Source organism: Elaeis guineensis, chromosome 1 (assembly GCF_000442705.2).
Source record: "Elaeis guineensis isolate ETL-2024a chromosome 1, EG11, whole genome shotgun sequence".
NCBI lineage: Eukaryota > Viridiplantae > Streptophyta > Magnoliopsida > Arecales > Arecaceae > Elaeis > Elaeis guineensis.
The window spans coordinates 170,777,144-170,795,301 of record NC_025993.2 but is presented as its reverse complement, the minus strand read 5'-3'; the positions used below and the strand labels follow the sequence as shown (position 1 = coordinate 170,795,301).

Genomic DNA, 18,158 nt, shown 5'->3' with positions numbered 1-18,158 from the left:
TGGATTGAGAAAAAGTAGGATATAGATCTTTCGGTTTTAGTTCTTTTTCTTTAGATTATGATACAAAAGTCATGCTGGTTGAATCTTGATACACTTTTTGGCCATGTGCGTCCTGATCTCTAGCCTTCAGATGCCCAAGTAGAAAGCAAAAGAGGAGAAAAAGAAAGGCATGAATTTCCCCCATAAGCCTGGACAAAGTATTCTTAATAAACCATGGAATTCCCTCTTTATTTGGCCGACAATACCTGGAGCCAAAGAGCCACAAAAATCTTTCATGGAATTGCTTTGAACTTATTATCCTGAGTTATGTCTCGTAATGTTTATCACAGTGCTTTCTGTGTTCTATTTTAGAGCACAAGGTAGGGTATGGAGAGTCTAAGCCCATTGCCCTGTAATTTTGTCCAGCTTAGCGCTGCTCAAAGAGACACATGAAACTTTTTAAGTTTTCAAAGTTTCAATTTCAAGTCAACAGTCAAGCCACAAGCCACTTCCAAACTTTCAAACTTTTAAATTTTTTAACAACAGCTGCGATTTCTGGACGCTTTGCAATAACATTGGAGCATTCCTCAGCTATCTGGCATAACTTCTTTCCATCTTCAATATTGTATGATGAGTCCTCGGCAAAGTTTTGATGAAAACGTTGATCTTTGAAATGATCATTGAGTTGTCCTCTAACAGAAGGCACAACTCCAACGTACTTTTCTTTTGCAAGTAGTTCAAATAACATTTGACCATAAGCAAAAACATCAACCTTCGGCCCTCTATTATAAGGTCCTTCTGCATGTATATTGATATGTTTAAATTTCATGTGAAGAGCTAATTGAATAAAAGCAATAGTTTAAAGCAATGCTGAATAAAATTAATTAAAAGAAAAAAAGACTCCTCAGTAAATTGCAATTGCATTATAGATAGGTTGGGTCAAGCTTTAGTCTACACCATTGAATGCTCAACTTGAATCTCCTTTGACTTAATTCAGGCTAGCCCACTACAAGTATTTGGCAAATTAAGCTGGAGTCATGTTGCTAACTCCTTAATTCCAACCTACCTAAAGTGTAGGTTGGGTCAAACAAGTCATGGCCGTGCATATCTATTGTGGGAGCATGCATCACCCTTTTGTTGTGTATGTGTAAACTAAAAATGAGATGTTTTCTTCAGTTGAGATTTAGAGGGGCTACTTCCCAACTTTTTCTACTCTATTTCTAGGCTAACTCCAACCGGAATCAAATCCCTACCCCTTGCGCAAGCCATGAGGAGCTATCTGGTGGTATCTATAAGAGACTTAAGAAGGGGATTTTTAACTAATTTGTTGTTTCAAGAGAGTTGTGTTTCGAGACATATGTCTTATGATAATGATAATAGATGATGTCAATGACTTTTAACTATAAAGATTATAAATAATGAGATAGCATATATGATGTCTAGGAGATTAATTCTACAAACAAGAAAGACGATGTAAGTGAAATTATTGTTTCCATGATGATTAGTGCATCCATGAAAATATGAGTGTTGGTGTGGTGCTCCTAAGTCTTGGAAGCTTATAGAAGGAGTCAGGTTTTGGCACTAAGACACTAAGATAGGTGTGGTCTTAATGCTAGGACAGAAGTGGTCCTGGGGTGGAGATGGTGCGTAGCTTTCTACGGGCTTGAGGTTCAGGCGATGAGGACTTCGAGGGGCTCCATTAGGGCTCCGGATATCTAAGGATACAAAGTGGAGCAATGAAGCAGAGCCAAGATTGAAGCTGGCGAAGGAAAAAATAGATTCAGGGTGTTAGTTGGTTTAGACTAAGATTGGGTCGACTAAGTCGCAGGTGGTCAACCCAGTTTTAGTTTGGATCGACTATGTCTTAAAAAAATATAAGACAATTTTGAAAAGCTGTGGCACGATACGCAAGTTAGTCGACTTAGTGCCAGACTGAGTCGACTCAGTGTCGTAGGCAGAGCAACCTCTTCTCTCTTTCTCTAGTGTTGCGGTCCTATTTCTTGAAGAAACCCTAGAGAATGGGGGCGCCTCCCTTAAGCCCAAGAAGGGAGGCACCCCATCACAGATCCAAATAGTGGATCGATGTTCGCTGCCTTTAGAGAGTCTGGGTCTATTGCAGATCTTCTTAAATACACGCAAAAGATCCAAAAGTTTTTGACAAGTGCAATCAGGATTTTTTTAACAATTGGTATCAGAGCCTGGTGGAGCATGAAAGCGAAGAAGTTATACAAGATAAAATCAAAAATCTGCACACTTATTCCACGGTATGTCTCATATCTGTTTTTATTTTTTGCTGTGGTTTGGCCAATCGGGAGCAGCAGGTTAAAGGTGGAGGCTGACAGGATTGATGGGAAGGGATGTTTCTTGGGATGGAAAGTTTGGGTGCATGATTTGCTGATCCAATTTTGGTTGGAGGGGGTCTTGGTGGAAAAATCGAGGTGTATGGCGGTTAGGCGATAGGATCTCTGGGGAGAAGGATAGCATAGGGGCATTTTGGTAGATGAGAAGATGAAGAAGCGACTGCAGTCTTCGGGTGTAGGAAGGTGGGGAAGTAGTCAGAGATGCATTTAGTGGTTCGACCAGAGCAAGAGTCTGTGAAGCTTTGAGGAGGATGGAGATAGCTGATCCATAGAGTGTCGCAGTGGGTTTAAGAGGAGGAGGTCCTCTGTGGTTTCGGAGGTATCCAAAATGGAAGTAGCGATGGTGGAGGTCTAGCAAGATAGGATTGGACAGTTGATCTTGGATCAGATTTATCTTCTGCAGGAGCATCAGGAGGAGCCACAATTCAGGTGAAGCATCGGCCAGAGGTACCTCCACGAATGGAAGATATTTTAACATAAGTTCAGAGCCAAGGGGCGTAGGGATAGGTTCTTTATTCCAGCATCAGTGGCGGTGATGCATTGCATGGATCTATGTGAGGTTGCAGACACCATGGATCAAGGTTCTGGGAAGACCATATCAGATGGGTTATTTGCAGTAAGAGATGATCTGGATACCTATGAGATGGTGACGAGCCTCGAGTAAGAAAGATTGGTCTGAGCGTCGGATGAGGTTTGAGCTGCAGTTCCTCCAGGAAAAGCTGAAGCGATGGTTGGTGTAGGGGCAGAAGAAGATAATGGCTATAGTAGAATTTTTAGGGTTCAATCACTGAAGGTGAAGAGTTGGATGATCTCGTAGATTTCGAAGGAATCTGCAGGGTACGATGTATTTGAGATGACTTTGGAGGGGTCCGTGGAGTGCAGAGGATCCGAAGCAGCAGCGACGAGGATCGAGGTGCTTGCGATAGGTCCAGCAGTACACCGTTGGGTGGTTTACCTCGAATGATTCGGTTACAGAGTCGTCTTCTACGGCATCAGATGGACTTCAGATTTAGGTAGAGCATCAGGCAGTGGTGGCTTCACAGATGGAGAGGGATTTGGCATGAGTTTAGAGTGGCTTTGTTCTGAGGAGACTGTCAAGATATGTAATGAGTGTCGATTCAGGAATGCTGCGATTTCTCCATGAAAGTCTAGGACAGATGATGTGGCTGCTTAGCATAAGGGAGTACAATTTTCATGATGATGCAGAGGAGCGAGCCAGGGTCTTCAGTTATGGAGGCGGTCATCTCAAAGGGTCTCCAAGAGCATGTAGAAGCTAAAGTGGGTTGGCGGTGGCAAAGATGTTTATAAAAGGGGCTGTCATGTAGCGACAGCGGGAGCATGCAGAATATTATCAAATTTGCTTAGGCTTAGGCGCATCAAGGTGGAGACTGTAAGAGTTGGTGTGGTGCTTCTCAAGTCTTGAGAGGCCACAAGAAGAGTCAGGGTGTTGGCTCCGGAAGACTAGGATAGGCATGGTCCTAGGGCTAGGACAGGAGTGATCATAGGATGGAGACAGTGCGTAGCTCTCCATGGGCTCGAGATTCAGATGATGAGGACTTTAAGGGGTTTGGTTGAGGTTCCGAATATCTGGAGATACAAGATGGAGTAAAGAACCAAAGTCAGGGCTAAAGTTGCAGAGAAAAGAGCAGATTCAGTGTGTTAGTGGGCTCTGACTGAGACTAGATCGATTAAGTCGCAGGTGGATCGATGTAGTTCTAGTTTGGGTCAATAATGTCTTAGAGAAATAAAAGATAGTATTTTGAAAAGCTGTGACACGGTATTCGGGTTAATTGATTCAGTGTCAGATTGAGTTGACTGTCTCAAATTAGTCGACTCAATCTGAGACTGAATCGATTTAGTGTCAGATTGAGTCGACTCAGTATCGCGGACAGAGCAACATGGGTTTTCTATTTGGGTTTAGGATTGGGTTTGATCCTAGAGTTTACTGAGTTGGCTCAATATCGTGGGCAGAGCAACACGGATTTTTTGTTTGGACCTTGGATTGGATTTTGATCCTAGGGTCTTAAAGTCTGGTTTGATAGGTCTTAAGGGGGCTAACTCAAGGGTTTGGACTGGAATTAAGTTCAAGGGATGAGAACATGTGAGATATGGATGTACATGGGCTTGGTGAGTGCTTTCATGTATTGGGTTAAGTCAGGGTAGTTTTTGGTGAGATCTATTGGCTATTTATATATATACATAGATTGTATTAGGGTTTCGTATGATGAATAATGGAATACAGATATTTTCTCCCTCCATCTCTCTTCTCTCTTTCTCTAGTGTTGCCACCTCAGGTGTTGAAGAAATCCTAGAGAAGGGGGGTGCCTTCCTCAAGCCCTCGGAGGGAGGTGCCCCATCACAGATCCAGGTAGTAGATTGGTGTTTGCTGTCTTCAAAGAGTTTGGATCTATTGCAGATCTCCTCAGGTACATGCAGAAGATCCAGAGGTTCTTGACAGGTGCCGTCAGGATTTTTCTAATAGAAAATTCACTGGTTGACCACACTCCTTTAAAAGCCAATACACACATTATCACTCAAAAGATAGGTAAAATATCTTTTCAAACACATGTTGTTAACATTTTTACCGCCATTATCCTTCGGTGATATAGACATGTGAATCTCAGCTCACCTTGCATGAATCTTTTTGTTGCATTGGAGATTAAATAGGATTGTAAATTAAAATCATTAAAACTGAAATATTGCTGTACATTGTCGGGGGCTTAATGTTGCCTTGAGAAATTGCTTGAGAGAGAATACAGAAATGTTTGAAGGAATTTTGATGCATTAACAAGTCATTTAAAGAAGTTTACTTGTACATATTAAAATTATCTGAGAGGAAGATTTGGAAGATAATAAAGAATGGAAAGGATCGAAGTTGGAGCATGAGCATAGAGGTTATTTATGAAAAGAGAAATTGACAATTTTCACAAAAAAGGGGAGGGAAAAAAGCAATGGTTTCCGCGTTGAGGAGATCAACAAAGTTATAAAACCTTTCACAATGTGTTTAGTAAGAAAAGCAACATAACCATCAACAAAATTAATTAAAAGTTTTTTTGGAAAAAAAAAGGAAGAGTTTCTCTAGGAAGTTGAGTGCTTTTGAATTTATTTGGAAATGAAAGCTGATGTCAGAGGTTTTGTGTGCTGGGAACTTTTACTAGTATTTAGGATATTTGAAAAGGCTTTAGGTATTGGATATGTTTTACTGTAGAGTACTTACATGAGCAATCTTAGGAAAAACTGCAAGTGAATTTCTTCAACTGTAGCATACAATATTATGAAATCAGTGGTGCAAATATACTTTTAGAGCAATCTTTTAATTATTGATGCAATTGTAAAAAAAAAATAATTTATTACTTACTAGGATCCAAGTAACCGTACGTTCCAAATCCTGGTAATTGCCAGTCAACTGGGATTTCTTCACCGACGGCTAGTCCAAAGTCTGCTATTTTAGGAGTATAATCCTGAATGATAAAAAATACAACAGAAAGAAGAATTAGTGGAAGCTACAATTTCAAATTTAAAAAATTTTAGGAGATAAAAAATTTCTAACCTCATCAATGAGAATGTTGGAGGTCTTAAAATCATATAATGTCACGCCTCCGGCATGTACTATGCAAAGTGCTTTCGCTACAGCATATGCTATCTGCACTCTTAAAAGCCAGTTAATGTCCGAATCTGCCACAAAATCAACACACATCATTTACAAATTTACTAAAATATCAACATAATTTGTTTCATGTATTCTTTAAATAAAGTTTATTCTCTATATAATTATCGTCTATGTCAAGTTAAGGTGGCATAAAATAGTAATAATTTAGAGATAGGTAGAAACGTACCAATATATTCCCTTAGATTGCCCTTTCCCATGAATTCTGTCATGATAGCTAAAGAGGGAAATGTAGGGCAGTACCCAACTAAGTTGATTATATTTTTGTGCTGAAACTTATTCAATAATGTCAATTCTGTCTGGACAAAAGATAAAAGATTTATGTTAAGATCAATATAAAAGAATGTATTGCTGAGTTTATAGTTTTTAATTTACCTTCCACATTTTGGTATATATTTCTCCTTCTTTTAGACACTTGACAGCAATTGCCATTTCACTGTCGAGTGCTTTACCTTTGTATACTCTTCCGGATCCACCGTGCCCTATTTGGTTTGTGAAACCGTCGGTGAGAATTTCAAGTTGTTCTTGTCCATAATGAATGACGGAAGGTCGTAAGGCTTGAAAATTCATATCTGAAAGATCAATCTGTTGACAAATGTTAGCATCATTAGTATATTTATAAATCAGTTGAATAACTAGTTAGCAGAAGTTTGTAAATTTGCCCAAAAACATACTGCATCGTACCACTGTATCCAATAATTTGAGACTTTGTCCTGTATAAGCAAGAGACTTCTCGTATATGAGTTTTGTTCACAAGTGTATACTATCTTGTGGATCACAACCACTAGAATCACGATAGTGTACATAAAAGTCCTCTTTTTTCTTTTTTTTGGTAAGCAAGAGGAGCAAGTGCTTCATAGATCATATAACAGTATGATTACAGCATAGGAGTACGAACTGTCAACAAGCCAAAGCATAGAAGATAATTACATGAACTGTAAATTCCATAATTAGGAGGAGGTACAGTAAAACTATCGAATAGGTATCTCACGTGGAAATTGAGAGCATCCATCCAACAGTGACAATGTCCTGATCTCCTGGAATACTTACAGTAACTGAACATATGTGCGCTGTTGGAAAACTAAAAAGACAGGCAGCTGAATCACAGTAAGGGAAACAGCATGCCATGGGCCATATGAATGTCATAGTTCAGTCCTTGCAGTTTTGAGTCCAGCATGCTCGAATTAGGTAGTTCAAATTCCCATCAGTGAAATGAAAAGTAGGCAAATACCAATAGATTCATAAAACATGTCAATGGATTTAGAGCAACATGTTGAAGTAACATAGTTCCCCCAGATATTTAGGCCCCAGGTGAAGCATAAAGTATATTGTAAATGTTGCTCTTTTATCTGTTATTCTACATACCTAATTGCAAGCGTCTCTACAACCACCACTCACGATTGCCAGCTATGGTGGGCAACTGGCAGGTCTCTTTCTTGTTGTTCTGTTTCAAGCTGAGTCAGTGGCAGCATGGGGAAGCAATTAAATGTGCTCTGCAGGATTTTCAAGCTAATCGACTATGGGTCGAAGGTGATTTCACAAGTATTATTTAATTACGCAATATGGATAATATGCAAAATTTTCGAACTAATCTACTGCTGCAGAATAAGCATGTAGGGACGCAGGTGATTTTTGCTTTTAAAGCTACACATATAAGAAGGCCAGGAAATAAAGCTGCGGACAGGCTAGCAGATCAAGCTTCTGAAGAACAATTCAGAATCATTGATCACTATTCTTATTCTGTTCCAAATGTTTAGGCTAATATCTTGTATAATGATGTACATACTGTAATAGACTTTTAAACAGTGGTGCCTCCTCGTTGTACTTAAAGAGGGGGAAAAAAAAAAACACGGAAGATGCGGGCAGGTGATGATTGGATTGGATCAAATACAGTAGAATCAACAAACAAAACTTGCATCAACCAGGACAAAATGGTTTGAAATGGAAACCTAAGAAGGAATGTTTTATTTAATGATTTAAACATATAAGAAACTTGCTGGGAGTAAGAAACGAGCTTAGCATACTGAATCCAAGAAATGTTGATGCATGATGGTTCAGTATGGTTAGTATGGAATGTTTAGATACGCCACTATGAGTTTCCGGTTTACTTTTGGGTAAATGCTAGGATCAGGTGCAGCTTATAAGTTTAAGTTTGACATTGCTCATCATAGGGCAATGACACAAAGGGGTTGGTAGCGTGGGTTGATCCTTTCTTTATCATTGTTTGTCACTTCATAGGACCTGGCATTTCTTGTGCCAACAGGTAGGACCCTGAGTGGGACCGCATGTATGAAATCACGTAACGCCTAAAACAATTGGGTAAAAATCAATCTCAACTCTCTCTCCTAAAGTTTCAGGTTTTCAATCTGATTTCAAGTTTTCAATCTGATTCCAATAAGGAATCAAATGCTTCGAAAGATTTGATTATTTTATTTTTAATTTTGAATTTTTTTTTTGATTATGACTCAAATAATAGAATAGATATTGAATTTTAGATAGATTAGAATTCCTCTCATTCAACCTTAAAATTGAAATTAAAATAAATTTTTTTTTGATCAAATGATTGAAATGAGAATTATTCATTCTCGTTTAGATTTCTAAATTGGAATGAGATTATTTCTAATCAAATGGTTAGAATTGGGAACTTCCTTCAATCAAACAACTTTTAAATTTTTATTTCAATTCCTATTTAGATTTTGGTTATGAATCAAGTGCTTTGGTGGGTTTAATCATTCTGATTCCAGTTTCTTTTCTTTTTCTTTTTTTTCTAATTTCAGTTGTAACCAAACACCCTTTTAAATCTATTATCAGGTTTGTACTAAAATAAATAAAAACTATCCTTAAAAATACCTGAATAAGAAATACCCATCCCCTGTTCCATCCACAGAGATTTACACAATCTACGCAAGGGCCCATTTAGACAAGTCATCAACAAGATACACTCCCACAGAGAAGCTGGACGTATGAAATAAATGCATCGATACAATATTGAGTGAATGCGGTAGAAAACCTCTAGATACAAAAACAAATCAACGTCCCTGTTGAAATAATAACAACAATATATCAAATGATTCAACATTGTTATGACATTTTGAAGGTATAATCTCTTGTATTTCACAGAAATCAATCACGCCACAGAATGTTACCACATATGATGGTTTAAAAGGGAACTTGTCAATGATCAATGCAGTAGAAAACCCCTTAACCGAAGGCGAGATCCTGCTTGAGCATAGATGTTTGAATGGCATAGTTTAAATCTAATCAGTGGTGACGGTGAAGACCTGCGGGTTCTCCTCATCCCTCTCCTTTTGGATGAGTTCTCTCAAGCGTAGCCTTCGATCCATGACGCGATCCGTGAGGAGATGGAAGGAGGGAATGGAGATGGAACAGATGATCGCCTTCCTCCGCTTCTGGTGAGTCGATCTCTGAGGAGATGGAAGGGTTTCGAAAGCGGAGGGGAATAGAGAAGGGGAAGGGAGAAAGAGTGAGTGCTCATGGTACTGGCGCGGGTTTTATACGAGGCGTAGGTCGGCGCAACCGGGGGGGCAAAATGGGAAAAATATTTTCATCCTGGGTTATGTGGGTGGCTTTGGCATTCGTTCGCGGCTTAACGTGAATGCGCTCCTCCCAACGGCAACGGTTGCATGGTGAACATCTAATATAAATTATAAAGTGACGAGATTATTTACAAATTGTAGACTATTAAGTTATAGGACACCCTAGCATCGGTTCACTAGTAATCCCTCCCACCTCCAAAGCTAAGGTCAAGGATTTCAGCCTGAAGTGTTGTCGTCTCTAAGGATTTCAGCCTTGAGCTTTTGGTTTCTTTCGCATTCTGCTCCTTTATCAAAAAGAAGAAATAGTTTCTCTTAGTGTTTCTTTTTATTGCGACTTTTTTTCCTCCTATTTCACAGAAAGTTTTAGCTGGAGCATGAGGATGGCGCTAGCTCTTCGATTGGCGCGTGTGCTTACGTTTCTTCATTCTCAAAAGCAGCCTCTTACTCTTCTACCTCGCAGCACTTTGGTTGACGTGGTTCGTAATATTTGAACTTTTTGATCTGAGAATTTTATTATGATTATTATAATTCCTATTTTGCCCTTTTAGTAGTTAAATCTATTAAAGCTAATTGTCATGTCGTCCTTGTTATTGTTTGGTCACAGGACTTCCATCCGTTAATATTTGGTTTCAGTCTGGCCTCTCGTGGAGTTTTTGGTATGCTTGATGACGCAGTTGCGAAACTCATATTTCCAAACCATCCTCAGTTGTTTTTGGGATCCAGAGGTCGTTTTGTCTGGTTTGTCATGTGTTTGCAGCTTTTCATGTAGATAGATACCGAGAAATTAGGAATCAGAGTTCCGGCAATTTATTTTGATTTTTTTTCTACATTGAAGTTCCTACTAGCAAGCTTGGTGATTTTATAGTACAGGATTTTAGTTTATTAATTGCTTGTGACTTTTTGTAGTCCGTAATTTTATGAATTTTGAGGATTATGGATTTTGATATCTAAATTTGAATTTAGTCATTCTAAATCAATATTTATTTGATTATTTAATATATGATAGATTTGGATCTTTATTTTATTTAGGATTATGGTTGTTAGCGCCATGTTATTATGGATAATAGACCACGGCAGCATGGCCTTCATGGATTTTGGGATGTAATGTGAATTGCTGGTACGACATGAAAATTATAAAATATTAGCTTAGTTTGCCTTGATTTTTAAGGGAGAATATTTGTTGTTTTTGGCAATTAATCCATTGTATAGAATTGATCTAGAATTGTCATAGTGTAATATTTTCAAGTATATACATAGCTGACTTAGAGAAAGTGGGCTTTGACGTAGAAACAGTCTCCCGGGATAAGGCCTTGTGTATCTGAACTAGACCCCATAACAGCAGCAGCCTTGTGCACTGAGATGCTTTTTTTTATATATGTAATACTAACTTTGCTAACTCTCTCTCTCTATATATGTATGTATATGTGTGTGTGTGTGTGGAAACGTATGTGTATGTGGGGGCGGGGGGGTTTGAAGGACGTATCTGCTTCTCTTCTAGCACTGATGGATGCTGATTTGACTGAAGCTCTGAAATTCAATATTATAAGTCCTAAAATACAATTATCTTATATTCTTCCTTCATTCTCCCTCCCATGCTCCTATTTTGTCCCTGCAGTCCAATCAGTGAATGGGTATATGAATCCAGTAGATGAGGTTTTTATGGATAATACATAAAGATGGCAAGATTATGATTTAATGTATGTTCATATTCCCAAATTATCCACAAATCACTTCCTTTTGCTGGTCAGTGCCTCCATTGTCCCCAAAATGCCCAGCTCGATGTAACCTGAAATTGTGGTGGGGCTGAATGTTCTGCCATACTGGTTGGGTCAAATTCTTGACTTTGGTGGCTTCGCAAGCAGGTTTAGAGGCTAGCAGTTTGAGGAATTTCCCAAAAGAAGTCTTGCTCTTGACAGTGTTACGTATAGAATAGGGGCGGCTCAACATCTTTGGAGGCCTAAAGCTAAAAACGAAGGCGGAGCCAGGGAGGGGCCTTCTTCCGGGCTCCGACTTTCGAGAAACGAAGGCGGACCGGCAGGCCGCCGGTTCGGCGCACAACCGGGGCGGAGGGGGAGTGTCGAAAAACAAAAAAACATGAAGAAACTTACTGGTGGAGACCGGGGGGTGGATCGGGACACCGGAGGCGGAGGCTGGAGGGGGAGTGTCGAAAAACAAAAAAAAATGAAGAAACTTACTGATGGAGGCCGGGGGGGTGGACCGGGACGTCGGAGGCGGAGGCTGGACCGCGATGCCGGATGCGCACGAGCGGGGGGCCTCTTGGGTGCGGGGGCCTAAGGCAAGGGCTTCAGTGGCCTTGCCCTTCAGCCGCCCCTGGTATAGAAATTGGTAAGCATATCCTGGCATGCAGAATTTAATACTTTTGGCTTATTAACATGGCCAAGATCTATGTGCTATTCTCTTTCTACAGTACAATTCAGATCTAAGCAATTACATGCCAGCAAGATCTTAGATTGCATAAATCATTGCGATGTTGTTGGTCCTATAAGCCAAGTTTCATTGCTTCATAGATACATCATTATTATTGCTTACCACTTTTGGGCAACATTTTGCCCCTTCCTAAGTTGGAAGCCTTGATCAATTAATTATTTTAAGTGGTCAGGTGGTTCCTCTCTTCCATCTTTGCTTTCTTTTCATTGTCTCCTAGCATCCTCTCTTGCTTCCACCTTAATTTGTTATGTTTCTTGAGATACTTTCTTCATTTTCCTTCAATTTTCCTCCCGCTGGAGGACAGTTACATAATCTTACTTCTGCAGGCCATTGGATTGTTCTTCTCTTTCACGGATGACAGAGGTACATGTATTGCAATAATTTAAGGCTACAAATCTAAAGAGCATGCTAGCGAAAGCATATATACGATGGGATGTTCAAGGGGATTTTCAGGTGTCTTTTTTGTTCGATGGATTACAGTTGTTTCAGCATCCATCTTCGAAAATTAAAGTGAATTTTGGAAAAAGGGCCATGATCCCTGGCTGGCCAGTTACTTGCTTTGGAGCCCTAGAGACCAAAATTTCAGCCTGGATGGGATACTATCACACAGTTAAGGATTTGGCTCCATCTGCCAGACCTCCCGTTGGAATCGTAGGAATCAAAAAAAATTTAAAAAATTGCATCTTATGCTGGTGTTCCATTGTTTTTGGATGAATGGACCTTAAACTCCTTATGTATGGAGTATGCTAGAATTTGTGTTTTGATAGATTCTCAGAAGCCAGTTTGTCCTGAGGCTAGAATTTAGGTTCAGGATGACATTATTTGACAGCAGTTTATCTAAGAGGAACTGCCTGATATTTGTTATAAGTGTGGTAAAATTGGAATCTTAATGGATACCTGTGGTTGCTCTACCAAGGGGGCTGAGGAGTGTCTTCCTTTTAATCCTTGTATTAGAGCATCTGGAGTACCGCTAGTCCCCTCACTTAATCGACAGGTATCCTCGAGTTCTAAAAAATCCTCCCTTGCTGGTGGACGCACGACCCAACAATGAATGGTTGCAACCAAAAAAGCCTCTAAAGCAATCTATGGTGCTAGGTCAACATGGTACATCTATTGGTCAATGTGCTTCTAAATTTGGCATTTTAGTTGAGGATACATCGCAGGCTGTTCAAGAACTTCAAAATATGGATATAGTTCAATCGATGGTGTTCTTTGCTACACAACCTGCAGTTGGAAAGGAGGTACGTAAATGGAAATGTTCACCTACGAAGCCTGAAGATTGATCAAATTCAACCTCCCCACCACAGGCTAAGTTGATTATGCAAGATCCACGACAAGAAGTAAATAATGATCAGTCACTGTTAAATCCTTCTTCCATCGCTAAAGGCAAGGTATCAGTGCTTAAGGTATGAAATCTATTAATATTTTATTTTTCAAATCACTAGATATTCATACTAACCTAGGAGAATCATCAAATAAGTCTCATACTCAGATCCATCATACACCTTCTTTATCCAATGATCAATCAAATCAAACTCATGATGATGTGTGTCAGAAGCTTCAAAATACTTTACAAGGTAGTCTCCTTCCTCATAATTTGATTACTGTGCCTATAACTCAAGGGGATGTGAATTCAATTGACAAAGATGTTGGGTTTGATGATCAGACTGAGGATCACTCCCCCAATATATCATCATGAAAATACTTGTTTGGAATTGTTGGGGTGCGGCTAAGCCCCTTTTTATAAATTATACGAAATCTCTATTATGACAATATAATATAGATATACTTTTTTTTTAGAAACTCATCTTGGTCTGAATGCCTATAATCAAATTCGTAGAATTTTTGGTCTTGCTTGGGATTTGCATATGATTTCTACGATTGGATTATCAGGCGGCATAATTATAGTTTGAAAAAAGGTTCTTGGTAGAATTAATGTTTATCATATAGGTCATCAGATTGCATTTGGTGTTCTTTCTTTACAAAATGGTCTCTTGTGGATGTTGGGTTTTGTGTATGTCAGTACTTCTGTTTTTCGATATAGGTTTCTCTGATCGTAGATTTAGGATGTATTATCTCTCTGATTTTCTTTTCTTCTTATCAATGATTTTAAGTATATCTTGAATGCCTCTGATAAAAAAGGAGGTAAAAACTTTCACCATTAATCATGATGTTAGGGAATTTTGTGCTTTTCTTCGATCAACGGGTCTAATTGATCTAGATTTCTCAGGACCCTCTTATACCTGATGCAATAATCAATTAGGTGCTACTCGAGTTTGGGAATGGATTGATCATGGGTTTGCTAATGATCTATGGGTTAATATGTATGCTGAATCTTCAATTACTCGCCTTACTCATTTTGCTTCTGCCCACTGTCCTCTCCTTCTTTCTATTCTTGGCAAAGTTAATAGAGGTCCTCGATTGTTCCGATTTGAAAATTTTTGATTTACTTATCCTAATATTCTTGATTTGATTCGGAAGAGTTGTATTAGTAATACACTTAATCCTTTGGATAGACTTTTCTTTCTTCTTAAAAAGATTAGACATGTCATAAGCAAGTAGAAATTTACTTTAGGTAACCTGAACACTCGGGCTAGATAGTTATATAATCAGATCCATGACATACAATTTTTAGAATCTCATAATGGCATTTTATCTATGAATGATCATGTTTTATTGCTATCCTTCAAAAATATAACATGACCCTTCATCGCATTGAAATTATGTGGCGTCGGAAATCCTGTGTCCAGTGGCTTAAAGAGGATGATGTTAATATGAAGTTCTTTCATTCTTCTACTATTTTGTGGAGAAGAACTAATCGAATTAATATCCTCTCTTTGCTGTAAGGTGGTACCACTGATGATCCTTCTGTCATTCAACATCTTCTGCTTGACCATTTTCATGATAGATAAATAGCGGATGTGGTGATTCCCAATCTTTTTTATTCAATGATAATATTGACTCTATCTTCCAGTTAGATTGATTCGCTTATTCACTTTGTTATGGAGGAGAAAATTGAGCATACTGTCATGTCCTTGCATCCGGATAAAGTGCCTGGCCTGGATTGATTTTCGAGATTTTTTTTCAAAAATTTTGGCCAATTATTCAGCATGATGTTTCATCTACGGTTAAATTTTTTTTTTCTTCATGCTGATCTTCCTACCTCTTGGACAAAAACATGGTTATTACTTTAATATCAAAAAAAGTTAATCCTCAAAATCCAAGTGATTATCGTCCTATCAGCCTTTGTAACACAGTTTATAAAACCATTGCAAAAATTTTGATTCACAGAATTAAATCTATTTTACCTCATTTAATCTCACAGGAACAAAGTGCTTTTATTACTTGTCACGTCTCAAATTCAGGACATAATACGGTCATGCTACTACGGGATAAGGCCCACGATAACACGAAGCAATCAATCATAATCAGCTAAAATTTAACAGATAAAAGATTTAGTTCCATTGTTCATCAAATAATTAAACTAATATTGGTTCAAAGTATTTAAATTCAAAATCAAATACAAATTTATATATCAAAATTTATAATTATTTATTACAAATCTATAATCATAAAATAAACTAAAGTTTTACTATAAAATTTTCAAACTTACTTCATTGATCTCCAAGTCTGGATTTTTTTCACCGATCCTAACCTTATTCCTTTGAACAAAAAAAAAAATAAAAAGAATATGAGCTACACTAGCCCAATAAGTAGAACCTACATTTTCTTATCGGATCTAACATAAATTTTTTATGATAATATATTATTTAAAAAATAATAAATAATATAAAATAAAGTATTTTATAGAATATATAATAAAACAAGTCATAAGCCAATCATGCATGCATAAATCATGAACATTTCATAAACATACTTTGTAAATCATTTTTGTCATGTATTCATGTCATATTTTAAAATATTGATCTCAGATATTCATGCTAAGATCACTATTATATCTGTGACAGGATCATATTTCTTAATCGATAGAGTTCTTATTTCATATCCCAACTTTATACCTGCTGGTAAGACCTGTATTCTTATGGATGCTAGCTCCAGATGTCGACCTTCTCGATGGGATTCATTCATAGTTATCTGAGAGTCTTTAAAATTTTTATATCTTTTTCTTAAACATACATATACATAGATAGAAAAACTATAAAATTCATATTTCATAACCATACTATTTTCATAAGATATATTCATGAAATCAATGCTTATAATAAAATATGCTTATTCGTATCACATATGCTGATCTTTATTTTATAAAAAATATAATTTCATCAATAAAAATTTATATGCATGAAAATTATGGAGATTTAAAAATAAATAAGAAGCGTAAGATTCACTTACTTCGGTCATCCTAGATCTTTAATCTTCCTTAATTGAATCAGATAACTCTATTTAAAAGAGAGATGAGTCCCTAGAAGATAAAAACATAACTCGATACAGGATTCATAGACCTTTTTAGAGAGAGAAAGTCGGTTATAAGAGAGAAAGTAAAGAGAGAAAGTGAAGAAAAAATCTTCGTATCCTTCAAAAGAGATAATAATGATGAGATCATTAGAGGTTATATTAAGATGACTTAATATGAATTAACTATGATCACATGCTATAAATTTTGAATAAGAACCGAACTGAGTTTCAACCTATTGTATGGATTTCGAAGCAATTCCAGGTCATCTTATTTTCATCTTAAATTTGTCATAAGGTCCGTGATGTAGTTAAAGAGAAAAAGAGAGAGAGAGGAGAGAAAAATTTTAGAGAGAGAGGAGAGAAAAAGAGGAAGAAAGAAGGGAGAGAGAAAATCCTCTCTTCTTTTTTTTTTTTTTTCTTTCTTCTCTCTTTTTTTTTTTCTTCTTCTTCTTCTTCTTCTTTCTTTTTCCTTTTCCTTTCTTCTTCTTTCTTTTCTTTTCTTCTTTCTCTTCCTAGCCGAATAGAGGGACATGAGGGAAGGGGGCTCGATGGCTCAGGCTTCAGCGAGGGCGGTGGCAAGGTTGGAGGTCTGGCAAGAGATGAAAGTGGCGGTGGAGCCAAAGATGGCCGACGGTAAGGCTCGGTCGACGGAGATTAAAAAAAATAACAGAAAATAAGGGACCGCCCCCTTTCTTCTTATTTTTCCATCATTGGCCAGTCACCGACGGCCAAGACCTCTCGAAAATGAAAGATAGGGAGATGAGGGTCATGCTATAGGGGTGTGGCATCATGGACGGTGGCGCTGGTGGGTGGAAAAGAGAGAAAAATGGCTCGGCCGAATAGAAGAAAATAGGGCCTTCTTTCCTTCGGTGGCCGGCAGTGAGGTTTGGAGCCAGAGGAGAAAGGGAAGAGGGAGAGGAAGAAAGGTTGGAGCGTTACCTGAGCTCCGAAGGTGTCTCCAGCCTCTATTTTCCGACGAGCACAAGAATAGGAGGCCACGACTTCAACGGAGAAGAGAGCGAAAAATCGCCGGTGTTCGTCATGGCCAATCTTAAAGGAGAGAAGAGGAGATCTTATAGGATGGAGGGGAGGCCAAATCCTTTCCGGATTCGACTTCTCCTCTCCGATGAGATCGGTGGAAGAAGACTCCCATTGGGAGTCTTCTTCATAGTTTTTTTTTTTTGTTTTGGGCTTTGTGGGCCTAATCTGATGGGTTGAACAGGGTATTACATTGCTGATCGTCATATAATAGACAGTATTTTGCTGGCACAAGGAATTATGCATTCTCTTCATTGTGCTCCTCCATCTACAGGTTTGATATTATTAAAACTGGATATGGAGAAAGCCTATGATCAAGTTTCTTTTTGTTCAATATACTTAGACAGCTTGGTTTTCCTGATCAATTCATTTTTTAGATTTGTGGATGCATTTCAAATCCCCATTTTATGTTGCTTTTGAATGGTACACCTCCTTTTGTTGCAACTAGAGGACTTCATCAGGGGTGCCCTCTTTTATCTCATCTTTTCATTTTTATGTTCTCAAGTTTTTTCTAATTTTTTGCATACTGTTATGCAAATGCAGTTGCTTAAAGGTTATAAAATCCATAATAAGCTTCATACCTCTCATATTTTCTATACGGATGATTGTCTTTTGGTGGCTCCTGCAACCAAGCAAAATGCTATTTGTATTACTGCCATTCTGCACGCTTATGTTACTTACTCTGGTCAATCT

General features: G+C 38.1%; 1 protein-coding gene and 1 long non-coding RNA gene across 2 annotated transcripts in view; one reads left to right on the top strand and one right to left on the bottom strand.

The window, feature by feature from the left end:
* Window positions 1–7,978, top strand: part of LOC140853584 (uncharacterized) — an 8,483-nt gene extending 505 nt beyond the window's left edge. The window contains exons 2-3 of the long non-coding RNA XR_012136663.1: window positions 7,434–7,536; window positions 7,611–7,978. This is a non-coding gene — a long non-coding RNA (uncharacterized lncRNA). The remainder of the gene's footprint in view (window positions 1–7,433; window positions 7,537–7,610) is intronic.
* The window catches only part of LOC140853591 (probable serine/threonine-protein kinase PBL16), a 50,067-nt gene that overhangs the window by 12,653 nt on the left and 19,256 nt on the right, over window positions 1–18,158 (bottom strand). The window lies entirely within an intron of this gene.